General features: G+C 41.7%; 1 protein-coding gene across 1 annotated transcript in view; it reads left to right on the top strand.

Annotated features, from left to right (window-relative positions):
* Positions 1 to 352: 352 nt before the first annotated feature.
* Positions 353 to 27,439, top strand: part of kifc3 (kinesin family member C3) — a 65,554-nt gene continuing 38,467 nt past the window's right edge. Inside the window, 1 exon segment of the mRNA XM_034197153.1 lies at positions 353 to 595. The gene's annotated coding sequence lies outside the window, so the exon portion shown is untranslated.

The following is a 27,439-nucleotide window of genomic DNA, read 5'->3' as shown; positions in this document are numbered from 1 at the left end:
GCTTTTCCTGGTGCTCAAAGCGCTTCATATTAATATTATTATGGTCATTCCAATAAAGCATCTTTTAATTTGAATTTAATAATGACAATATGACAATATGTTTCCAAAGAATAACATGTATACATTCTGATCATTGAGCATGATGTCAGTGTAATAAAAGGACACACAGTTTACATCTAGTCAATAGCTTAATATGTGTGTACAGAATGTGTAGTTGAATGACACGTGTTGGTCACATGTTTCCCTTCGTTTGAATCCCGGAACATTTCTCTCATGTGGTCCGAGACCGCAGATCCGACCCGGTCTATAAATGTTCTGATCCTCCCCGCCCATGCGCAGATGAATCCCCAAACGTCCGACAGTCTGTGAAGGCAGCATCAGCTCAGACAGGCAGAAGTGACTCCGCGGCGGAGACTCTCAGAAACATCCGCAGAAGACCCCAGAAACCGGCTGATAACGGGCAGGATTGAACTCTAAACTCACTCTGGAACATCTGAAGTCTTCCCCCGAGTGACACTGGAAGGATTTAGTGCCAGGAATAAGCGTGTAGAGGCGGGGGAAGAGGAGGGAGAGGAGTCGCTGCTTCGGACCGGAGGTGAGGAACACTTTGGCGTCTTGAAACTTTGTATCTCTTTCTAACACACAATAACGGGTTTATGTGGTTTACAGGGACACTTTCACCCGACTTTAGAGGGACTGTCCCGTGTTGTGTGTGTGAGAGTTATGTGTGTGTTTGTCCTCTAACTGAACCAGCTGGGGAAAGTGTCACACAGTGCAGATCTGATTCACCTCTCGCTCTTTTCATGCGGCCGTCCAGCAGCTTCCATCGCTGCAAAGCCTTTCTGTGTGTGAGACAAAAGAGCCTCACCTGGTCCACGCACACGCACACGCACGCACAGTGCCAGTGCTGGCTGAACATATTAAATATGTATTGGTAATTGACGATGACTTCTAGTTGTCCTTGTAGGACTTGGCAATATATCAATATCGTGATATAAGACTAGAACTCGTGTAGGATTTTGGACATTTTGATATCGTAAGTGTATTTTCCTGGTTTTGAAGTCTTATTGCAATGTTTGTGGACAATATGTCCTATGTCCTTGTGAACTTTGGCAATATATCAATATTATATTGTTTCATGATTCATTATCGTCTTAGGTTTTCGATTGTTGATATGTCAAGTGTTAAAGGCTGCAAACGGTACATTTATATAATTTTATGAATTTAACAGACTTTGTTATTTTTCCACATACTTTTCGAACATTCTTTACAAATATTTCCGACTGTTATCACGTCTACTTTTCGATAATTTTTCACATATTTGTAGCATTTTTTTTAATGTGAATGTTCATCTGTTTTCACGTAGAATTGGACAATTAGACATTGTTCAAATACTATCCGGACATTTACGTGAATTTCCGACTGTATCATTTTCGTACATAATATTCACAGACAACTTTATTATTTGTCTTTACCTACTTGGTCAATAAATCCAAATTACTGATAATATTGATCTAAACCTCTTATTGTAGAAATATTTAGTGAAAGCATCTTTGGTCAACCCTAAAATACCGTCTCGAGGTATTTAATCAAACCTATTGCAGCCATGTGTCCATCATGATAAAAATAACGTCACATAAGTTTGTGAAAGTCTTCAAAACACCAACAGCCCAAACCCAAATAAATCACATTTACAAAACGTGAAAAAGCAATAAAACCTCCTATTGTCAATATATCTAACTTAATAATCACTGAGTAGTACATGTACATCAATTATTTAAGAAAAACATTTAGTGAATATTTGACATGTGTTGCTTGCAGACAAAGAGCACACATATAAAGATGTTATTGAAATTGCATAATGGACCAGTGGATCTCATTGGCAGTGAGAGCACTATGTGTGAAGACATCTGAATGAAGTTTGGTTTCCTCCTTTGTTTTTGTATATTTTTCAGTAGGGTGAATGATGTCATGCTCTTATAATGGAAACCCGATCACAATTACAGACTCAATAATCACATTGTCGTTTTGTTCCAAATGACAAAGCCCCGTCTGTCTTCGCTGCTCACTTTCTGTCTGTTTCCAGTTCTCCCAAGTGAAAGCTGTAACTGAGAGCCTGCTCGTTGGGAGGACTCCAGCAGCTGATTAAAACACACATCCTGAACCCAACACTTAACTGCAGACGGTCCTCTCTTTATCTTGCTTTTCCTGCTCATGCCGAGTGAGTTTATAAAGTATGAGTAACGTCCTCAGAGTTTCCATGAACCTTACGTAACGTCTTTAAATAACTTCCCAAACACAACGTGTATTCCATCTTGAATCAGTTTCCCCTGCATCGCTTTAAACGGACAGCCAGTGACAGAACGTCCTCTCTCTTTCCCTTGTGAGGACATTTGGGACACACACTCTTTCTCTGTCTGTCTTCGTGCTGAGTGGGTCCCACTGTCTTCTCCTTTATTCTAATGCAATCTCAGGAAACTATCAAATATCCATCATAGTCTCCAAAACACTAACGTCTTTAAACGTCTTTGTTTTCCGCCCAAAACACAAAGTATATTCAACCTCGTAGGAGAAGCAGCATGTGGTCACTTTTCAGAAGCTAAAGTCATCCGATAGTTCTCTGTTCTTGCTTTAAGAGAAACCTGAGCGACTAGGACGAGTGTGGAGGTGGATATCCTGTTGGGTGGAAGCAGGGTTTCTCCTTCATCCCTAGTTCATTATGGTGTCATTCCAAGCTTTAACTGAAGCTCCTCTCTGTGCAGGGTTTATCTCCTTTTCCTTGTGAGGAGGGACACACACTCTCCCCGTTTCCTGTTCTGTGTGTGTAAGAGTGTGTGTGTGTGTGTGTGGACTTCTCTATAAATAATCCTGGTTTTCCAGTTGTCTGCAGTTTCTTGCAGCACTGGCCACATCACCGTCAGCTGTTAGACGTGGAGCTCAGGGTTTCTCCCTGAACCAAAGCTTCATACTAACTTTATCAAACTCGATCAACAGCTTGACAGAAATGTTATCGTTGTTCTCAAAAAGCAGCTAATCTGCTTCTGATGGACCGTTATCACAACAACTCAACGTTCTAACATCAGCATTCTGTTTGTAGCACTTGTTTTTGGAGTCGGTAACGATTGAGAGTAAAACATTGTTTGTTCAGGTTTAGCGTGAATACATGACGTCTGAAATGTTCCTTTTTGTGATGTACACAGTCTTAGATATGCAGTATGTGTAATTCCATTCTGAGAACTCACAATCACGATTGTAATGAATATGTTATAGGTTTTTAAAGCTTAATTTCATCGATTCGGACATTTTACACGAACGTTTTCAAAAATGTTCACGTAGATTTCCGTCGGTTTGCTTATTTGACGTCTTTCACTTTTTGGACAATTTCTACGAACATTTCTGACTTTTCAAAATCATTTTCAAATACTTAAAATGTTTTCTATTTTTTACATATATTTCCGAGTGTCTTCATGTTATGTTGTTTTTTTACGTTGATCACATACTTTTTTGAAGTGTTTTACATATATTTTGACATGTATACTTTTCCTATATACATTTTAAACACATTTCTCTACGCACTCCCTTTTTGTGGACGGAGTCGACTAAGCAGTAAATCAATGAACAGGAAATAATCTCTAGCTGTAAACACAAACGCTGCTAAGATAAGATGCTGCATTGATCCCAAATGGGGAAATGTTTTGCTTGTGAATCAAAGTATTGCACATCATTAGAAATGAAATAGAAAAGAACAATTTTACACTTCGAAATGAGCTTCTATTTAAAAAGATAGGTGTTTTTGCTGCGAACAGAAACTGGGCATGTGATGAGTGATATCTGCGTCTGTGTCCTAATGAAGGATCAAATGGAAAATAGTTACATTTTGACCTAATATTTTATGTCCAATGAATGAATGTTATAGAACACATTGTTTTATAGGATTCATGTTCATTAATTACTTAAAGTTAGTTGGATAAATACTTTAATTATCCCAATTTGGGAAATAGTTTAGCTTCAGTGTGTTCAGACATAACATAACAATACTTTAAAAGTGGAACAGAGAATTAAAAATGTACAGATAAAATGAAAAATATGATGTCAAATAGAAACGGTATAGAAATGATGGATCTAAAGTGAAAGTCATAACTAGCTGAATTGGATATAAAAGAGTTGACTAAATGAGATGGTGGTTGTATGGATGCACGTTGTTAGTCAGCTCCATATATCTAATGGATGGAACCCGCCTTCAGTTCAACAGACTTCCCCCGATGAGGTTTTCTCACCGCTTTACAAACACATTCCTGCAGCGGTTTATTAAAGATTAACTCTGCGTGCTGCGTTCAGGGTCACCGCTGCTGAGAGCTAATATTTGTGCTGATATCAGGCCGGAGTTGATCACTACCTCTCCTTCAGTGGGATCACAGCAGGAATGCAGCAGCACGAGGTTTCCCTCCGCTGTGAAATGTGATTTCCCGCTTCATGAGTTTCTGAGGAAGACGCTGTGACGTCTGACTGCGGAGGGGAGAAGGAGGATTACAAAGGGTAGAGCTGCAGATATGAGCCATCGCTGAATGTCTGAGGGACGTATTTATTATTGTTTTCAGCAACAGTGATTGGTCTAATCCAGTGGTTCTCAAATGGGGGTACGCGGACCCCTAGGGGTACGTTGCAGTACTGCAGGGGGTACATGAGATTTATTTTATGTTAATGTGAAAAGACAACATAAGTAACGCATTTAAACAAACTACTAATAGTAGATGAACTACTTTATTCAAAGGTTTACAGAAACTCTGCTCTCTTTCCTCTCCCTCTCCTGACAGCCCGTCAGTCTCGTGCAGCTCGCTGAACCTGTAATAAGTGACCCGACAGTAAAGAATACATATATGTATAACTAGTTTAGCTAGTTCCAGAGTAGATCAACTCGCTAAGTGTGTTAGGTCTAACTCTTAGTGTAGTTTGCTCAACGGTCCGTCACAGCGGCGGAGCTGTGATCATGCAGAGCTGCGTGTTCTCAGTCAGCAGCAGCTGATCTGATCTCTCTCGCGTCCGGTTATACTTCACTCGCGTTTATATCCAAATCTATCAGATCTAGTTCTAGTTAATTATATGACTGCCTGCTTATCAAAGGACCTAAACAATAAGCGTTGCTTGGCAACGGTGTGTGGCCGCAAAGTATAGCGCAGCATTATGCATGTGTTTATATGAGGGGTCAAAATCCCATGCTCATAAAATGCTCATATCTTTTTCTCTTCATTCCCCACGCCCCAAAATAAATAAATAAACTAATGTTAGGAAAAGTAAGGAAGTTTGAGCAGTGTGGGTTTTATATTAATAGAGTTTCACATATTTCAAAACGTAAAGTGTAATAACTGCAGTTTGCCTCGCTGTCAGAATGACACAGATCCTCAGTGAAGCTCAAGCCCATGTTTCACTACATTGAGTACAACTTATTAAAAAGATCAGTTCAAAGCAACTAATGTCGTCTCTGTGTTATTGCTTGATGTTGAAATTGGTTTGCCATGAATTTAGTGATGGATTGTAAACATTTGAAACGTAGCATTTAAGTGTTTCTCAGTTACAATCAGACTCTGAAGATGCAGCGCTGCGCTGTACCTCTTTATAGGCTTTCCCCTAACAAATAGTGTCTGCGCTGATCAGGGGGTACGTGGCTGCATTTCTTTTCAAAGGGGGAACATTATTGAAGAAAGTTTGAGAACCACTGATCTAATCAATAGTGGCATGAGAGGAAAATAACCTCAAACTATCTTTCTGATCGGGTTCTCATTAAAGTAATGTTTCAGGTCCAAATGCTCTCTTTTTTCAAATGTACTGTTTTATTTGATATCAAAGTGAATACTTTGGACTGAAGAAACGGGACTTTTAAACATCCGCTTGGACTCAGACTGTGATGGACTTTCTTTGGACTTTTTTCAAATACTTTTTAGATTTTATTTTCGACATTTTGTTGAACTGGTCCAATGACCAGACTCATCAATATTCTCACCACAGAAAAGTTATCGCCAACTTTTTGTCATAAAATGCTGTTTTTAAACTGAATTATTCTCCGTTTTATATTAAATTTGAAAAAGATGTCCTCACATTATATTGCTCAAATAGTTAATCGAGAAAACATTGAATCATCTGATAAAAATAAGTGTTCGTTGCAGCCCTAGAAAATGAACAATTATAGTTTTTTTTTTTGTATTCAAATGTATTTTTATTTTCTAATATCAGAAACAAAACCTTGTCTAGTTCAGTGGTTCTCAACCCTTTTCTGTCAGCCCCCCCCCCCCCCCCCCCCAACACAAATGTATTAAAATACATCAATATGAACGTGAGCATTGCTTTGCCAGAACAGTGATAATAAAACAATGCTCCATAAGTCTATATAAATACATATATAATACAATTGTGTAATCCCGTTGCTTGAGCAGTAACTTATAATACTTTGCAATCTGTGCAAAAAAATGAAAAGAAAGAAAATGCTGATATTGTGTGTTATCACAGCATTAGTGGCTGCACATTTCTTCAGAACGGGGTCGCAGGCTCAGTGGCGGCGCCAGACATTTCTTTTGGGGGTGCTGTGGGGTAGCTTGACGTGGAATGTTCGACTGCAACAATCCCCACGCATATACACAGTGTACCCGCGACTGTTACAATGAAGGCTCGGTAATCAGTTCACGGCATATAGGTGTAAGCAGGGGTCGAGTGCTGTTTTTATAGGTGGTGTGTGGACCTCACATAGGGGGCTCCTCACCTCCTCTAGGGGGGTCCTCACCTCCTCTAGGGGGGTCCTCACCTCCTCTAGGGGGCTCCTCACCTCCTCTAGGAGGGTCCTCACCTCCTCTAGGGGGGTCCGGGGGCAAGCCCCCCCTGTCATGCCTCTGCACCTCCCAGGGGGTGCGCACCCCCCACTTTGAGAAACACTGGTGTAGGCTAAGGGGCGGGACGTCTCTAAGCGGTTGACCAATCACAACAGAGCCGGCCAGCTAACCAATCAGAACAGACTGGGCTCTGGTTTCAGACAGAGGGTGAAAAGAGGTGCTGCAGCACAGAGGGTATGAGAGGGATAAAGAGACTTGTCCCAGGAGAGACCACCAGCTGGAGACGGACCCTTTAAGACAGGACGTTGTTGTTTTTTCATTTACACTTTTTAATGAAATCACCACAACGTTCAAACTCTTCTGATCAAAGCCGACAGAGTCCTCCCTCTGAAGTGTGTTTGATGAAATCTGTCACTGAGTCTGGTTTATAGAACAGTGGAAATGTGTGTGTGTGTGTGTGTGTATATGTTGTGGTGTGGGTTTAGGTGTGGTTCTTTAAACTTAACGTATTTTTAATCTCCATCATGCTGACGTCAGATCGTCTTCATTCAGAGGAAAATCCCTGTAACTGTCGGAAACCGTGTGTGTGTGTGTGTGTGTGTGTGTGTGTGTGTGTGTGTGTGTGTGTGTGTGTGTGTGTGTGTCCAGCAGGGGGAGCTGTTGCTATTAAAACCAGTATGAATGTGTGTCTGATGGATAAACCCCATATGTAATCAGAGCTGTAATAATGATCATTTTTAGAAGCATGAATCTGTAATGTAGACCATAAATGATCATTAATGGTGTTCCTTTCAGAGCTTCACTTGAAGGAGAATAAGGTCTGGACAATATTAAAGGTCCCATGTCATGGCCATTTCCACTGATCATAACTCCATTGTCGAGGTCTACTAGAATAGATTTATACTGTGCAATTGTCCTAACTCACATTGTTTCGCAAACAGCATCTCTGTAAACTACGTGTATTCACTCTCTCCACTAAACGGCTCGTTGCAGCTCTTGCCCCCCCCCCCCCCTCCCTGTGAGCCCAGTGTGCTCCGATTGGTCGGGACCAGTCGGGACGTTGTGAATCGCGCTGAGCTCCGTGGAGGTGTGATTTCATTGTTTAGCGATACACAGCGAAACTCACCCTGAGCACACACAAAGTCACAGCCGAAGTAAAAACAATAAGTGTGGCTTGATATTGAGTCAGAAAAAGGTTGATAAACGCTGTGAGAACGGGTCTGCAGAGAGAATGGGTCTGCAGAGAGAACGGGTCTGCAGAGAGAACGGGTCTGCAGAGAGAACGGGTCTGCAGAGAGAACGGGTCTGCGGTGAGAACGGGTCTGCGGAGAGAACGGGTCTGCGGAGAGAACGGGTCTGCGGAGAGAACGGGTCTGCGGAGAGAACGGGTCTGCGGAGAGAACGGGGTCTGCGGAGAGAACGGGTCTGCGGAGAGAACGGGTCTGCGGAGAGAACGGGTCTGCGGAGAGAACGGGTCTGCGGAGAGAACGGGTCTGCGGAGAGAACGGGTCTGCGGAGAGAACGGGTCTGCGGAGAGAACGGGTCTGCGGAGAGAACGGGTCTGCAGAGAGAACGGGTCTGCAGAGAGAACGGGTCTGTAGAGAGAACGGGTCTGCGGAGAGAACGGGTCTGCAGAGAGAATGGGTCTGCAGAGAGAATGGGTCTGCAGAGAGAATTTCGCCGCGATCCCAACTGTCTGTTATCAGCCGGCAGCCAGGGAGGAGAGATCAGCAGAGCTGCAGCACTGAGTGTGTGAGGAAGTCCGTGGATTGGTCAATTTGGACCAATCAGCGGGGGCTTAACGTAACGGCTCCGTGGACGTAACGTAACGGCTCCACGGATTGGTCCATTTCGTTCCGGGTACGACATGACATCATGATGTACCCGGAAGAATCTAATGGATGATGACGTTTCACCAACGAGGCGTTTTGGGGAGGTCTTCTCTGTGTTAGAGTTTTACTCGCTACAGGGTGCACTTTGAGGGTTTTGACTCTGCAGACCGTTTACATGCATAAAAACCTTCATAACACAAGGGGACGGGTACTAACCGGAAAAGCATGACATGGGACCTTTAAGACAATATAATATGACGGTATCTGTGATTAAGTACCTCGATATTGCAGTGACGTTTCAAGGTTACAAAGCAAGGCTCTGAGTGGATATAATGACTCCCTAACCATAACACTCACATATACTCTAATCAAAGTTCCTGTTTCATAGATTCACTTGCGTCACATAGCAGCTGAGACCGGTTCATACGACTAAGATCACATTCAAGATAAAGCATAGATTTGACCGTTTTTAAAAGCATTAATAAGGTTTTCATTCTCTGCGAGCTGTGGAAACTGGGGATGCCAGACACTGACCATGATCAAAATCGGACAGCCCTGGCGAATATTAATCGATTATTCCCCGCGGGAGAGAAAAAAATAATTGGAGCGACACCATTTCTTTCATTTGCACTTGTCAGTTCGAAGTAGTTCCACGAGGAACTCTTCTTTGAACGTACTGCTTTGTTCATCTTTAGTTGTGTTGTTCTCACTGTTCTGCCAATAAATCAATCACACGTGTGACGGGGGGGGGGGGGGGGTCGGTGTGTAGCGCTGCTGGCTTCCTCCAAGTTTACAGGGGAACAAACTGGTGGTGTGACCAATGGCCATTTACAATTATTAATACTATTACTATTATTAGTCTATATTTTGGTTGAAACTAAGCCAGAAAAAAAAGAAACATAAATAATAATAAAAAAATATATAAATAAAATCGATTATAATTTTCGATTATGGAGACTAACGAATATTCGAAAAATCGCTGGCATCCCTGGAAACCTGCGAGCTGTGGAAACGTCTTTAAGTGCGTTTTAATGAGAGGAAGTTAAAACGCAGACGGGATGATCTTCTGGGAGTTTCCGCTCTCAGGTTGAGCTTTATATCAGTTGTATATCTTTTAAACACAAGCTTTCATGCGTTTGCTGCTAATTCAAAGTACTTTATATTCCATTCAAAGGCTGTTTATTTAGTGGATTTCAGACCGAACGTTAAACAGGAAGAGGCGAAGGGTTCTCTTTCCTCCTCCGTCAGCTTTCCTCTCTGCACCTCCTCCATCCTCCCTTTATAGAGCACTGATGTCATTGTGTGTGTGTGTGTGTGTGTGTGTGTGTGTGTGTCCTAACACTGTAATTTCCTCCTAAAATAGCTCCGATGTTGACCTGTAATGAGTGTGTGTGTGATGCATTGTGGGACTTTTTTAAAACCACTGAATCCAAACATATTTTTCTACAGCAGAGAGTTCAGGTGGAAGATCTTAGTAAATACTTTGTGCGTCACTCTTTAGTGTCCCCTGGTCTCCCAGCTGTGTGTGTCACTCTTTAGTGTCCCCTGGTCTCCCAGCTGTGTGTGTGTCACTCTTTAGTGTCCCCTGGTCTCCCAGCTGTGTGTGTGTCACTCTTTAGTGTCCCCTGGTCTCCCAGCTGTGTGTGTCACTCTTTAGTGTCCCCTGGTCTCCCAGCTGTGTGTGTCACTCTTTAGTGTCCCCTGGTCTCCCAGCTGTGTGCTTCACTCTTTAGTGTCCCCTGGTCTCCGCTGTGTGCATCACTCTTTAGTGTCCCCTGGTCTCCAGCTGTGTGTGTCACTCTTTAGTGTCCCCTGTTCTCCCAGCTGTGTGCGTCACTCTTTAGTGTCCCCTGGTCTCCCAGCTGTGTGCATCACTCTTTAGTGTCCCCTGTTCTCCCAGCTGTGTGCGTCACTCTTTAGTGTCCCCTGGTCTCCCAGCTGTGTGCATCACTCTTTAGTGTCCCCTGGTCTCCAGCTGTGTGCATCACTCTTTAGTGTCTCCTGGTCTCCAGCTGTGTGCGTCACTCTTTAGTGTCCCCTGGTCTCCCAGCTGTGTCACTCTTTAGTGTCCCCTGGTCTCCCAGCTGTGTGTGTCACTCTTTAGTGTCCCCTGGTCTCCCAGCTGTGTGTGTCACTCTTTAGTGTCCCCTGGTCTCCCAGCTGTGTGTGTCACTCTTTAGTGTCCCCTGGTCTCCCAGCTGTGTGCTTCACTCTTTAGTGTCCCCTGGTCTCCGCTGTGTGCATCACTCTTTAGTGTCCCCTGGTCTCCCAGCTGTGTGTGTCACTCTTTAGTGTCCCCTGTTCTCCCAGCTGTGTGTGTCACTCTTTAGTGTCCCCTGTTCTCCCAGCTGTGTGCTTCACTCTTTAGTGTCCCCTGGTCTCCGCTGTGTGCATCACTCTTTAGTGTCCCTTGGTCTCCCAGCTGTGTGCGTCACTCTTTAGTGTCCCCTGGTCTCCCAGCTGTGTGCGTCACTCTTTAGTGTCCCCTGGTCTCCCAGCTGTGTGTGTCACTCTTTAGTGTCCCCTGGTCTCCCAGCTGTGTGCGTCACTCTTTAGTGTCCCCTGGTCTCCCAGCTGTGTGTGCATCACTCTTTAGTGTCCCCTGGTCTCCCAGCTGTGTGTGCATCACTCTTTAGTGTCCCCTGGTCTCCCAGCTGTGTACGTCACTCTTTAGTGTCCCCTGGTCTCCCAGCTGTGTGTGTCACTCTTTAGTGTCCCCTGGTCTCCCAGCTGTGTGTGTCACTCTTTAGTGTCCCCCGGTCTCCCAGCTGTGTGTGTCACTCTTTAGTGTCCCCTGGTCTCCGTTGTGTTTTGAGCTTCTTCGGCATTTCGTATTTTAATTGAATTGATTGATTTAAAACCCAGTGTAAATTAATCAACATATTAAAAACATGTAAATGTACTCAAATAGCCAACAGGCTAGTTTTCACAGATAGTCCCTTTGCCAGATGGTGATCCTAGCAAGAATACAAACACCACTACATTGTTATACCAATAAAAGTACATATTTATAAGAGATGACATCACTGAATACAGGTAAGGAGCAAGTCATGATAATAAAGAAATACACACTCATACACTCACACACACACACACACACACACACACACACACACACACACGTCAGTGCTGACACTGTTGGTTATCAATGAGCCACTTCTGTTAAGCACCGAGCCTGTTTTTCAGGTCTCAGGCTCAAAAATGACATTCCCAGAACAAATGACCATATCTTCCCTTCTAAAAGGGCTAAATTAATAATCTTTTTTCTCAAAGCAAGGTTACACCTGTGAGTTGGATTTTAGAAGTGTCAGAATCAATATAGATGTGTTTATTTTAAAGTAAATTTGAAAACAGATTGAATCAGATTAAACACAGTAAAAAAATGTCAATTATTGTGTCCGTCCAAAAAAAGAATTACGCCAGTGAAAACCAACCTTGAATGATGGGTTAGTAGACTAAAAGCTTTAGGAATCCAAGCTACAACATATAATAAGTACCCTGTATCAGGATTGATGCAGAACAAGTGATATTTGACCTTTTTAGAGAGGTTTAGCAAAAAACACCCACTTCTGGGGTCATTTGGGTGGATTTTCCATATCTCTGGCCCCCCTTGCTCGATTTTGCTGATTGACATCTCTTTCTGACCGTCAGAGCCAATGGAATCGAGGGGAACTCCCACATACTCCTTATTTGGTTGTGTGTGTGTGTGTGTGTGTGTGTGAGACTGCCGCATAGCCAAAACCGTAAGCTGCGATAACTCTGGTGGCTACCATTAGCAGCTAACTTTTACACTCCAATTTTTACATAAAAATGGAATTATGGTTTATAAATTAAAAAAAAATATTTCCCAGAAACATTATCAACCTATGGATTAACCGATTCAGCCGCGTTTTTTCTCGTTTTAATGCCATTGAACACGTATTTTTGATCAGATTGACAGCTACGGTGAGACAACCCAGTCTCACGGCATTTCGTGTTCACCAACACGATTTTTAATCTATTGATTCGTGTTCACCAACACGATTTGCCCCTTTTTTTCGTGTTGCACAGCACGATTTTAAAAGCAATGTATTTCTACTGCCTGCAGCACGTCTTTTTCTCCGGTCGGGTCGAGGAAGACCGGAAGCTGTGTGGTTCATAAAAACATGTTCTTACTCAATATCAAGCCACAGTTATTGCTTTTATTTTAAATCGTATAATTTCGGACTTTTGTTGCCGTCTGTGAGGAAAATAAATGGAGCTCAGAGCCTCAGAATACGGAAATCTGTATTTTTTAAAATCTTTTTTTCCTTCTAAAATGTTATTCTTTTCAAAATAACACACTGCTATTTACTCACCAATAACACACAATTATCCTTGCTTTTATTTATTAGTTTAATTCCATAATCTCTGGCTTTTTTGGCGTCTGTCAGGAACTGAATTTCAAAATAAATATAACCGGAAACAGACGTAGGCATTTCGAGCGATTACCCAAGATCCTCAGCTATGGTTTTAAGCTCGCTTATTGGATGTTTTAGCCGCAATGCATGCTGGGATTTGGTGTTTATATGATATGAAATCCGGAAAACATTTTAAAAGAATAAAAGAATACTTAATTCTGAGCGCTCTTGCTTTTCTCTTTGAAAGTCTTCACATAACGGCATTGTAATACACGGTTCGGCTGCATTGTATATTACAGATCTGCCGTAGTTCTTTATTGATAGACCCCTGATGAGAAGACCTTTGGAAAAACTGAGAAAATGCCGCCGAAACTGAATACTTGACGTGGATCATAAATATATTCAACAATTAAACAACATCTTCAATTTCTCTTCACACAATACGTCTCCTTGCATCAACACTAATTCGGCTGACTTTTACATTTGATCTAATTCACAGATTATATTTACACCATAACGGTGCACAGCTGATATAAAAGGACTGTAGTTTTTAAAGATATTACTGATTTTCTTTGAATGTAAGAATGTAAATACTGAGTCTGAAATAGTATAGCAATATGCTGTAAAATTATGTGAAAGCATGAATAAAACTACACATTTTCAGATGTTGTACGAAAACATAAGTGTCCTACACTAATAATACAAAGTTATTATGGCTGTGTGTACCTTGTGTGCACCGCCTAGTGGTTAAAGCACGTTATTGAATTATTGTGTTTTATTTGATTAAAAAAATATTAAGAGTACATACTTTCATAGGGGGAAAGTATAAATATAGAATATAAAAAATCAAGAAGATACTATAAGTGATCTCTACAATAAAACAGTTTAGTGCAGAATGTACAAAGATATTAATAGGAGGAGGTGCAAAACAGACAAACGAATTAACCTTTATTTAAACATTAAATAACAGATTAAGGTCTTCTTTTAAATAAGAAAAAAGCTTTAGGGGTATCTATCTACAGATAAATATTAAGCCTGACAAAGTACTTAACGTCTAATATATTGCTTTCCTGCAATGTTAACTATGTTGAAGCGCATATTTTAACTGATATTATACATATGGATTATACTCTTATGTAGATAGAATAAGAAATGTGCAGAATATGACAGTTTAATGGTGGAGGTTCACACATATTGATAGATGTCTTGTAATGCACTGTTGAGGAACCTGTGACCCAAGTGTTTCATTCATTGCATAACTACACCGTAGTTGTGTATATGATATGTCAATACACCTTAGGAAATCTTGAAAGGGATGTGCAAAATAGCCATAATATACAGTCTTTAATGAACTATTAGTAGAGAATAACGAGTAATGAATATACTTTATTACTCGTTTCCATTCATGTCAATTGCAGATAAATGTTTAGTCTTCTCAAGCACCAACTATCAAATATCTCTCCTGAGTGTTGGCACTTGACAATCACCTTACCTGCATTTTACTCAGGTGGAACTAAAGTCTGATTTAAGGGTTGTTTATATTTCACATAATTAATCAGAATCTGCAAAGTAACTCAAATAAATGCAGTGGAGTAAAAATACCAGGTTAACCTCTGAATTGTAGTGGAGTATAATTACAAAGTAACAATGAGCTGTCATGTGGGTATTAATGCTGCGCATTATGGACACAAGCAATTTTCACCCATTTATTAATTATATGTTTTACATTTGATAACGCCAATGTGTTTAATACTGGCAGCTTCTAATTGTGGGAAAAATGAAAACGTTCAGTAGAGACGTCCCATAGAACATTTTGCGAAACACAATAGCCAGCATGTGTAGTTCTGGGGGGGCGTTCGATTCCAGTTTTGGATAGTCTGGCGTGGTTTCGTTCCATTTCACACAGCTGTTTGACGCTCTGCGTAACCTTACGGGACTGTAGTCCTAAATGATAGCTGGGGATTATGGGTAGTGTAGTGTCTTCGGCCATCCTAAACTCAGAAATGTTGACAATCGCAATGATGCTCGAAATGTCCCTTATAGGCCTACGTCTGTTTCCGGCTATTTTATTTTGAAATTCAGTTCCTGACGGACGCCAAAAAAGCCCGAGATTATGGAATTAAACTAATAAATAAAAGCAAGGATAATTGTGTGTTATTGGTGAGTAAATAACAGTGTGTTATTTTGAAAAGAATATCGAATTAGAAGGAAAAAAATATTTAAAAATACAGATTTCCGTATTCTGAGGCTCTGAGCCCCATTTATTTTCCTCACAGACGGCAACAAAAGTCCAAAATTATACGATTTAAAATAAAAGCAATAACTGTGGCTTGATATTGAGTAAGAACATGTTTTTATGAACCACACAGCTTCCGGTCTTCCTCGACCCGACCGGAGAAAAAGACATGCTGCAGGCAGTAGAAATACATTGCTTTTAAAATCGTGCTGTGCAACACGAAAAAAAGGGCAAATCGTGTTGGTGAACACGAATCAATGGATTAAAATCGTGTTGGTGAACACGAATCAATGGATTAAAAATCGTGTTGGTGAACACGAAATGCCGTGAGACTGGGTTGGGTGAGACGATCTCCCGTAAAAGCTACGTAAAGGTACGTGTTGTGATGTCTGTGTTTGCTTCCCCTGTCGCGAGTCCGGATCACTCAGTGATGATACTATATACCTAAATAATCTGTGGAACCTCAGCTTTAATCGGATATCTTGTATGTGCAGCTACGATAAGTAATACGGGTACTTTTATCTTGAGTTCTGTGCCAAAGTGCATTAGCATTTTCGCTCAGGGGTCATTTAGATGCTTCTTATGAGACTTGTGTTTTGTTTTGGTAAACATGGTTTGTATCGTCAGTTAGCTGAGATTATTCCCGTTAATCTGGTATAACACATTAATAGGTTCTTAAATATTAAGATCCCCTGAGACACAGTGTCGTGAAAAAAAAATCGGCTGGGGCTTAACAGGTTAACACTGTGCTTGAATGAGTAGGATGAGGACTCTCCTATCGATGGTGGTATTGAATTCCATTGATGGGATGCGCTGAATGAAAAGACAGCCGGGCTGAATGCACTGCCACTAAATGGGATACAGCGTTTGATTTCTGCAGCTTTTAGTAAACGCTGCCATGTCTCCTCAAGCTGCTGAATGTTCTCTAAACGATGCATGTGTTGTTGCTGAAGAGGTTTCTTCATGTGGAACATTTGTGTTTTTGTAGCTGCATCCTTTCTGAAGCTGCAGTGAGTTGCTCCTGATGGAAGAGGTTTGGGACGTTGTTGCGTGCTGTTGACCACCGTAGTATTAGCTCCTTTTAACATGCACCTTTTTATGAATAGACCTTTTACACATCATGCAAAGAAACTATGCAAAAAACCATTCAAACATTTTTTGCTAAAGCACATTTAGAGTGGTTTACTTTCACAGCTTTAACATGTTATAAAACACAATCATTCTGTCAAGTTGATAACCATTAAAAGGTGCAGAACGTTTAAAGACTGTCATTTTAAAATAACACCATCAAAACGATCCATCAGTCAAATCAAATATGGTGTGATAGTTTTCTCCATTTATTTTTGCATGCAAACTCAAGAAACCCCATTGTGTTCAAGCACTGCCTCCCAGCAGGTGTGGAGAGTAGAGGTAATCTCAGGGGAATATAAATCATTTAAAAAACCTTTTGGGACGTTTTCTGTCCGATTTGAGTTCCTAAAAGCTCCTTAAATAATAAAAAGAGGGACATGTTTCCCCTAATCCGCTCTAATCTGGAGTCTTCTGATCTTTTTATAATAACCCACACCTGATGCCTCATATCTAACACACCTGCAGCAGGACCTTTACCTTTTAAATGTGACTGGTTTAATAAGTGAGATTAAAATCAGTCTGATCTGATAACACCTCGGTGTGTTGGACATTAACCTCAGACCATGTTTACTTTCTCTGGAACTTTATCAGGTACCGGCTGTAGACGCTGAGTCAGGCTGGACATATAACCCTAACCCTATAAACATCCACTTCAGGTCAAAATAAAACATATTTGTCCTTTTTCAAAACGACTTCAAATGAAATCAACTAGAAAATCTATATATTATTAGATCTTAAAAACAATCAACCTTTAAAATCCTGTATCAGTCTCATAGCTTAGATCAGGGATGTCAAGAGACTAGAAATATAGTAGTCGACACAACAAAATAAATCCTATGTACTTCAACAGTAGCATGAAGTTAAACAGATCATAATTCCTCTAATATCTAGTTTGTTTTACTCTGGAAACATCTGGATTTATTAAAGTATATCTCCAAAAAACAATTTTTTAGAAGATTACGTTTTGAACGCATCACGAAAATTGTGTAAATAACCTTTAACCAGTAGTCATTTTTACGTTATAGAGCATGAACGCATTGTGTAGCGCTAACGTTAGCTAACTATCCTAAACAAATGTGTTTTTTGCATGTAGCATTATCTGGAAGAAAATATTGGGGATCCCATATTCTCTTTGTTGGTGAGTTTATACTACGTCGCAAACTCATATGATTGTTATTCTACTGACGATTGGAAACTGAAGAAAGGGGCGGCTGTGCCTCATAGATCTATATCTGCATACAATATTCAATTTCACTTGATAGACCTTGAACACATCACAGTGCAACGCTGACAGCTAACGTTAGCTTGCTAGCTAAAAGTTAACGTTGGCTACCTAGCCTGCAGATTTTACACAGATTTATTTTTCACAGGTAGCATTATCTGGAAGAAGTATTGTGCGTCTCCTGAACTCGTTTCAACACATTTGAATGACGATGGGATGCTGAAGAATCATTTATAATATTAAATGTATAGAAATGCTTGATGCCTTCCATCAAGCCTAACGATAAGTAGTATGTTATTTAAGGTGAACCACATTTCCTGAATCCGTGACTTTGGTTGAACCGGCAGCAGCCAATCGAGATCAAGAGAGAAACACTGTAGTTTCTGCACAGCACAACTTGACTCTTTGAGTTTTGGGTTTTGGGAAAGTTGTGGAAGTATCTGGTACTTTTTATTGTACCACCTTATAGGTTGTTATTGCTGGACATCCTGCACAAACCCTGGCTTCTTTAAATAGCAAACTACCATCAATAGTGATCACATCCTTGTTTACTCAAAAGCACATTTGGTACAGAAAGTTGAATCTGTATATTTTGAGGAGATTCATATCTCTTCCACTTCTAGGAGACCCTTTGAATCTCCTCAGAAACTCTGTGACCTTTCACAAGGACCCTCCTTGTAAATGGGAGTTTGACATGTTTGGCGTCTCGTTGGATGCTTTGCACCATGTGACCCCCGCTGTGACCCCGCCCCCTCATTAGGACTCTGAAAGAGCTCCGTGGACCGGAAACTTCTTTTGTTTCCGCCGGACGGTTTCCAGAAATCCTGGAGCTCTCAGTGAGCGATGGATCCTGATTCAGACTGTCCCACCCCCCACTGAGTCCCCCCCCCCATTTGTTCTGTCATATATACAAGACGTTGATCGACTCAGACCAGGAGAACAAAAACTTTATTTCATGTTGCATGGTGTCCAATACTGTTTATTCAAAAATGTCTCACCTTTCTGCAGAACAAAATATAGACCCTATAGCGATCAAGAGTTAAGTATCAGTCAATATATAGTAAGACTATCTCAAAAGCAGAAGTTTAGTATTCGATGCCGCTGAAAGTTCAACATTCTTGACGCAGTAAAACCCTAAATCCTGAACAAGCACTCCTGTAAACTGTTGACATACTTTTATGTGATTCATTCTCAAATATCCTTTTCATACTGCTCAAAAAAGAAATGAAGAATATATATTCAGGGTCTGTCTGATCAAATAAATCAAAATATAGAAATGTATGCATGATTACAAACGTCGAAGCATATCTGATACAAACAACAAAGTGAGCATCTAAGCTAATGATACAACACTGCAGCTTAAAGTAATACAAGAGCTATATTTGATTTCTGCCATTTGAATGTAATTTATGCAAAATTCAAATGTAAATATGAACTTCCAACAAGTGCTAAAAGTCGTCAGATATTGAACTCTTCCATGATGGAGTATCACAATGTTACATAATCAGAGAGCGTATTATCCTGGAACAACAGATGGTCCCAGGAGGGGAGGGGGGGTCGCTCTCGCTCTCTCTCTCGTGCTCGCTCTCTGATGGAGGTGAAGACCTGACCTGCCTCTGTTTTAATCTGCTGGACTGTCACAGCATAACGACCCAGAGAGAGGACAGTTCCTGCTCCAATCACAAGGGAAACTTCACCGACGAGACACTTGAGAGACACTGGAGAGACACTGGAGAGACACTGGAGAGACACTGGAGAGACACTGGAGAGGGACTGAAGAGACACTGGAGAGGGACTGGAGAGACACTGGAGAGACACTGGAGAGGGACTGAAGAGACACTGGAGAGGGACTGGAGAGGGGCTAACGAGGGGCTAACGAGGGACTGAAGAGGGACTGAAGAGGGACCAATATGTGCCCAACAAAAAGGGACTAACGTGGATCTATTGTTGGACTAACGAGGATAAAACGAAGGACTAACGATGGAAGAACCGCAGAGTGAAGAAGACTAACTTTTCCCGTCACAGTCTCGTCTTTTTGTTGTTGGATTCTCATATTCGTGATCTAACTCGAGGGAGTTGGGTTTTATTAAGATGAATATTCTTTTGGAAGTTTGGTTGTTTTCTTCTTGTAGCTCTGCAGCCTCGACTATGTAACAAAACCTCAGATATTTTCACCTATTTTTTCTCTTTTTAGAGATTTTGCAAAAAAAGTCTCCCAACGTATATTTTTTTACACAAACAAATAAATAATCTAGTTTAGAAAATAAAAATCCCACTTCTGTAATATATATTAGTTATACTGAGAAAATTATAATTAAAACATATGTTATTATTATGTTAATAAAAACAACATTTTAAAATATGTTTTAAAAAAAGTGTTCCTGCTCCGATCGGCAAAAACGTAACGTTTATAGAAACAAAAATCGAAATCTCGTATTTGTCTTTTTTTAATGTAATGCCAAATCTACTCTACTCTCCTCGTGGCTACCAATTAAATACATATCTGTCTTTTGTCAAATAAAATCTCAACCTACCTTTTTAAATATCGTTCTGCTTTGAAAGAGAGAACACTGTCTCTTTCCTTTTTTCTCTCTCCTCAGTAAAAATGTGCAGACTATTATTGAAAAGTTATCAGAGCTTTTGTAAACTTGTGTTTACACGCGTCCAGCAGACGTGACTTCAGACGTGACTTCAGACGTGCAGAGAGAGTCTTGAGTTACGTGCAGAAACTGAAGCTGCCGGCTCTGGTTTCAGATAAACTCTGAGGACGTGACGAGGATAAAGTCCAGCGGTTATCAGCTCTGTGGATTCAGAGCAGAGGTGAGCAGGGAGAGCGTTGCATGAAGAGGGCTGGACTCAGAGGGGATGTAACTCTGAGGGGGGTCGTAGTGGAGCGGAGCCCCCTCCCTCAGGAAGCCTCGCACTGACCCTGTTTCTCACGCTGATCGTAGGGATGTTTGTTTTATGCACCCTGGCCGTCCTCACCCTGCACGACCTCCTCCGGCGCTGGAGCCACAGGAAGGTGGAGACGAGTGGGGGGGCGTCAGGGTCTCTGGGGAAGAAGAGCCATAAGGTCTGCAGGAGAGGAGGAGGAAGAGGAGGAGGAGGAAGAGGAGGAGGAGGGGACGGCAGCAGGAGGCCAGGGCAGGTGAGCAGATGGAGATCAGGTTCAGGCAGAAAACACAGTTAAAAAGGCCTTTCTATTTGCGCTTCACTCGAGTGTTTTACCAACAAATGATATGAAGAAATGCAATCATGAAAGCAAGTCACTTTTTCCTCTGAGTACTTTCTATGTGTTCTAGTGACTTTGTAGTGTACAGGTGAATATGATCCAATGCAAACATGTATGGAAGTAAAACTCACTTTTCTCCACTGAGTACTTCTCAAGTTAAACGTTTTGTAACGATTCACACGCAATTCAAAATATATTCTATATACAGTATGTTTATTTAATATAGTAAGACAGTTGCAGGCGCCACTCTTCACAGTGATTAGTTTTGAAGTATAACAAGAAACAATATTGACTAAAATGTATTATTTAAGGTACATGCGCTTCAGTTGAGTGTTCCCATTACACTCCGTATATTTGACAGCTTTAGTAAATCCTTTGGCCACAGAGCGTCTGACAATATCTCTCATTATTTATTTGTTAGATAATCCAGTTACTATCGGACTGTTGTTAACGGCGCCATCTGGTGGTCAGATTCAGTCTTTCTGAAGGTTTGTCAGGCAGAACTCCGGGCTTTTACTGTGAAAATGAATGCTGGACCTTTATCGCAGGGCTTTTATTGTGAAGGTTTTAGTGCTGGACCTTTATCGCAGGGCTTTTATTGTGAAGGTTTTAGTGCTGGACCTTTATCGCAGGGCTTTTATTGTGAAGGTTTTAGTGCTGGACCTTTATTGCAGGGCTTTTATTGTGAAGGTTTTAGTGCTGGACCGTTATCGCATGGCTTTTATTTTGAAGGTTTTAGTGCTGGACCTTAATCGCAGGGCTTTTATTGTGAAGGTTTTAGTGCTGGACCTTAGTCGCAGGGCTTTTATTGTGAAGGTTTTAGTGCTGGACCTTAGTCGCAGGGCTTTTATTGTGAAGGTTTTAGTGCTGGACCTTTATCGCAGGGCTTTTATTGTGAAGGTTTTAGTGCTGGACCTTTATCGCAGGGCTTTTATTTTGAAGGTTTTAGTGCTGGACCTTTATCGCAGGGCTTTTATTGTGAAGGTTTTAGTGCTGGACCTTTATCGCAGGGCTTTTATTTTGAAGGTTTTAGTGCTGGACCTTTATCGCAGGGCTTTTATTGTGAAGGTTTTAGTGCTGGACCTTTATCGCAGGGCTTTTATTGTGAAGGTTTCAGTGCTGGACCTTTGGCATTGGGCTTTTATTGTGAAGGTTTTAGTGCTGGACCTTTATCGCAGGGCTTTTATTTTTTAAGGTTTTAGTGCTGGACCTTTATCGCAGGGCTTTTATTTTGAAGGTTTTAGTGCTGGATCTTTATCGCAGGGCTTTTATTTTGAAGGTTTTAGTCCTGGACCTTTATCGCAGGGCTTTTATTTTGAAGGTTTTAGTGCTGGACCTTAATCGCAGGGCTTTTATTGTGAAGGTTTTAGTGCTGGACCTTAGTCGCAGGGCTTTTATTGTGAAGGTTTTAGTGCTGGACCTTAGTCGCAGGGCTTTTATTGTGAAGGTTTTAGTGCTGGACCTTTATCGCAGGGCTTTTATTGTGAAGGTTTTAGTGCTGGACCTTTATCGCAGGGCTTTTATTTTGAAGGTTTTAGTGCTGGACCTTTATCGCAGGGCTTTTATTGTGAAGGTTTTAGTGCTGGACCTTTATCGCAGGGCTTTTATTTTGAAGGTTTTAGTGCTGGACCTTTATCGCAGGGCTTTTATTGTGAAGGTTTTAGTGCTGGACCTTTATCGCAGGGCTTTTATTGTGAAGGTTTTAGTGCTGGACCTTTATCGCAGGGCTTTTATTGTGAAGGTTTTAGTGCTGGACCTTTATCGCAGGGCTTTTATTGTGAAGGTTTTAGTGCTGGACCTTTGGCATTGGGCTTTTATTGTGAAGGTTTTAGTGCTGGACCTTTATCGCAGGGCTTTTATTTTGAAGGTTTTAGTGCTGGACCTTTATCGCAGGGCTTTTATTTTTTAAGGTTTTAGTGCTGGACCTTTATCGCAGGGCTTTTATTTTGAAGGTTTTAGTGCTGGATCTTTATCGCAGGGCTTTTATTTTGAAGGTTTTAGTCCTGGACCTTTATCGCAGGGCTTTTATTTTTGAAGGTTTTAGTGCTGGACCTTTGGCATTGGGCTTTTATTGTGAAGGTTTTAGTGCTGGACCTTTGTCGTTGGGCTTTTATTGTGAAAGTGTTAATACTAGACCTTGTGTGCAGTCTGTTTTCTACTCATCACAAACTGACAGTGAGCACAGAAGTTAGCAGCGAGTGAATGTTATTTCTCTTTCCTCTCTCATATTTAAAAAGCAATGCATAAACCTGCAGCCTCTCGTGTTCACTCTGACTCTACATGCAGTCCTGCGTAAAGCAAGATGCATCCAAACAAACACATTACAGTGAGTGTGATTCTGCTGATGTGGCACTTCGAAGTGAGCGTCCCTCAGTGGGGGGTCTGATGGAGGGCAGAGAGACCTTTAGCTGCAGGTCTTCATCTTTTATTGCAGTTAAAATCCCCCCTGCTGGTGATGTGTTCAATGACTCCATGTCTGCTGGTTAATGCCAGCGTCTTCAGAGGAATGTGAAGCCTGTGGTCACATGACGTCTGGAATCCTGTGTTGTATAAAGACCCATTCATCGTCTGAGGGTCTCGATCTGAATGCTCCGTGTTCAAATGTCTGCTTTCTCATGAAGGAATTTCACTTTTATCCGTGCAACAAGATCTGGATTTCAAAACTCGTTTTTACAAATATCATGATGACTTTTTAGATGCATTCTTAAAATTGAAAACCCTTCTTTATTATACAGAATATATATTATTTACGTGACGTACTGAGTGCAGCTTCTACAGCGTGAGGAAAGACTACATGCTTTCTTTATTTGCTGCCATTTAGATCGACTTCAAATAAGAAAACACTGGCGTTAGGGTTCAAATACAAAAACAGACAATAATTATTAAAAAAAATACAACTATTTTAAACTAATTGATCATTTTATTAAATTCATTTTCTGAAAACTGGAAAAGTTATCACACAAAATAAAGCAATAGAGGCGAAGTCCCTCCCTTTCCTCCATGGGACCTTATTTCTGAAGAAGTATGCATTGAAGTCAACGGAGAGAGAAAGGTTATCTTTGGATCCCGTTTGAATTGTGCCACGAATTACACACATGATGTTTGTCCATTTAAAAGATCATTTTGCAAGTAAAAAAAATACAAATGTGTCGTAAAACTGTGAAGTAACACTTTGTTTGTGTGAAACCGCTCAATGAACTACATCTCCCGTCTCGCACCTCACACCAAGACGGCCGTCACGTTGGACATTTCACTCCTTTCTCTCAGAATGAGGCGGAAAGTATTAAAAGAGGTGAAAATCACTCCAAGTCTGGGCGCGTTGAGAGCTGTGCACACACACAAGGGGAGTGAGTCGGTTCCTAAGAGCCAGCATGCGGGACCGGGACTCTGGGATCTGTAGTCTTTCATAGTCTTATATTTCAACAGTTTTACGACAAACTGTGACTTTTTTGACGTGGAGATTATTTGTTAAGATTGACAAACATCATGTGTGTAATTCAAACGGGATCGAAAGATAATCTTTCTCTCTCCGTTGACTTCAATGCATACTTTTTCAGAAATAAGGTCCCATGGGGCGGAAGTAGATGGGCGGGACTTCGCCTCTCTATTAAGTGAAAATCAGGTTTATTATTATTTGTAATGAAAAGGCAGAAGTTTGCAGACATCATTAAAATAGCTAATAAAATAAATACATTGTAATTAATCTGATTCTTGTTTTTCCTCTTTGAACACCTTTGTGTTGGGGTCTTTAGGATACTCAAAAACTCGCCTCATAAGCCCCTCCCCTCCCCGCCTTCAAACAAAAGCCTCAAAATGTAACTTAGACTTACGAAACTCTGCATGCATGTGTACCGCGGTCAGGCGTACAGAAAAGCCTCTTGGAGGTGAACTCTGAACCCAACAGGAAGTCGGCTATTTGGCTCTTTCTTTTGCTATTTTAGGTGCTTTTTACCCTTTTTACACGGTTTGTTCCTTTTTAATATGATCAGAACTTTGGTTGCAGCTCTCGAGCAATGCATTCATGTTCTCACTATGCTCCTAATCGCATGCTCTCACACACACACACACACACACACACACACACACACACACACACACACACACACACACACCCTGCTGTTGCATATTGCAGGGGGGGGAGGAGCCGCTCTTACGCTTCAGTTGATGCTGAAATATTTATCCGTCGGCGGGGGGAGGAAGGGAGGATTTTGGGGGGGGGGGGGGGGGGGATGTTGTAAGGGGTGGTGCTAGAGGAGGTGTGATGCTGCTGTGCTGTTGCTAGGGGAACAGAGAGGGAGGAAGCTGTGTGTGTGTGTGTGTTGACACTGATCCTGCAGAGTGTGTGAAGCACCAGGAGGATGCAGCGATGATGCGGACGGCGAGGTAAGGACGGGGGACACAAAGAGGGAGGTCTGGAGGTCGGGGGGGAAGACGGGAGACATGTTGAGTGTGTAACCTGATGCAGAAAGATGACCTGAATCCTGCCGAGTGTTCGGAGCACCGGCGTTCATTTTGTTCCTCCTGTTGGATGGTAATCTGCTCCCATCGCTCCGGGGGTCCTCTGGGGTTTAATGTGGCCCACTGACTCAGGTCTGATTTTGATCACGCTTTTAATTTCCTTTTTGTAATGTCTATGTGATCTTGCACCAGATGATGCGTTCAGGTGCAGGACAGACGGCAGCATTAAGGCTCCTTCATGCTCGGGCAGGGCTCTGATGTATGGATCGTTTTCCTGCTATCGTCTTTTGACCGGATGGTAGAACATGGTAGAGTCGTCTGTTGTGAACACTTCATTGAATGGTTCTGTGTTTCCTCTCTGGAGCTCTGCAGGGTCTCTCATGTAGCGCACAGCAGCAGCTCGTCCACGTCAGAAGCCTTTTCACTTCCTGGAAGTATTCTGATTAACCCCGCTCACGTAGCCGGCTCGCAGCTCGTGGTCACGTAGCCGGCTCGCAGCTCGTGGTCAGGTGTCTCTCGGCGTACCTCGACTCCGTCTCTTTTTCTTGCTGCCCTCTTCGTGCTCATGACTCTTCCTCCTCACCCTTAGTTTTGCTTTCCATTCTCACTCCCTGGAAACACTCCAGTCGCTCCTCTAACACCCTCCAGTGTTTCTATAGAGGTCTGTCGGCTTCTTGGTGAAAATTACCTTCCTTCATCCTCCTCATCCTCAGACGTTTATTTTTAACCCTAACCCGACTGACACACTTTGTTCTGAAGATCTGCCGGTGTAAAGTCGGTCTGATGTCCAAATATGTATCAGCTCCAGCTTCTCCGAGTGTGTAGCACTTAGACATGCTAATGCACTACAGCAGTATTTATGAAGCTTCACGGTTGATGGAAACACGCGTGGCGGCAATATAGAAATACGTCTGCATTGTGGATGGATGGTCGATGTGTCAGGCCTCGGAGGATCATGTATCAGGTGGAGATGCCTTCAGGTACTTTTGACTTCATTGTGACTTTGAGACGCTTTTTGAAATGGCTTGCAATGCTCTCCCTCACTGTGTCGGGACTCATCCTGATACACGGTTTGGATCGATGTGTCATTGATGGTGACTTTTGCTGGATCCGGGTCAGTCGGTAGATCACCTTCTTTAAGAAATGTCAGATGTTTCCAGCCTTAAGGAGTCTCTGCAGCTCAGGCGACTCGGTGTCTTTGAGCTCACCTCAGAGTGCGTTAGTAAAAGGAATATAGTGGGAGGTCTGCTGCACAGGAGAGGATAAAAAGCCTCTGTTATTGGTTAAAGATTAGCTGATCAGTTTGCTCTCGTTTTTCTCCATGTCCTCAAAGCCTGGCTGTAAACCCAGGAAACAGCTGCACCGTACCTCCTTTGAACGAGTCAGTGATAAATATCTAAATATGAAACCCAACATAAACCCAGATTCTACTCGTGTTAACGCGATTAGTCCAATAAATACATGTGTTGGACATTAAAAACCTTCTTTAAGTCATTCCTTCAGATGAAATGCCACACCACGCGCTCCAGCCTCTCCAGGGGGGCGTGGTTAGTTCCTCGCTTTAACTCTTTGTCTGTCGGACTGGATTTGAAGCCCATTTGTTATTTACTTGCTGAGTAGTACGATGCCTTCAGGGTCTTCAGAGGGAGCTGTGTAGGCAAGGCAAGTTTATTTATATAGCACTTTTCTGTACGCGACAATTCATAGTGCTTTACAAACTAATTAAAAGACTTTTTAGGAATACATACAGTAAAAACACATATAATGGCATTTTACAACAAATGAAAGATAATAAAATAATAAACACCACAGGTAAACAAAACATGTTTAAAAGGCAAACTAGTTTGAATATGAGCATCTCAATTAAAAGCAGCCAAAGAGATATGTTTTTAGTCTCGATGTAAAAATAGTAAGCGTTTCTGCGGACGTGCATGATTTGGTAGTTTGTTCCAGAGTGTCGGGGCTTAACAGCTAAACGCTGCCTCTCCATGTTTTGTTGTTACTCTCGGAGCCGATGGCAGACCCGTCCCAGAAGACCTGAGGCACCTCGATGGCTCGTAATTATGCAGGAGTTCAACAATATACTTTGGTCCTAAACCATGTAATGATTTAAAAACTAGCAGCAGTACTT

The sequence above is a fragment of the Gymnodraco acuticeps genome, unplaced genomic scaffold (genome assembly GCF_902827175.1).
Source record: "Gymnodraco acuticeps unplaced genomic scaffold, fGymAcu1.1, whole genome shotgun sequence".
Classification (NCBI taxonomy): Eukaryota; Metazoa; Chordata; class Actinopteri; order Perciformes; family Bathydraconidae; genus Gymnodraco; species Gymnodraco acuticeps.
The sequence above is the reverse complement of the archived record's forward strand: the minus strand, read 5'-3'. Positions and strand labels throughout refer to the sequence as shown.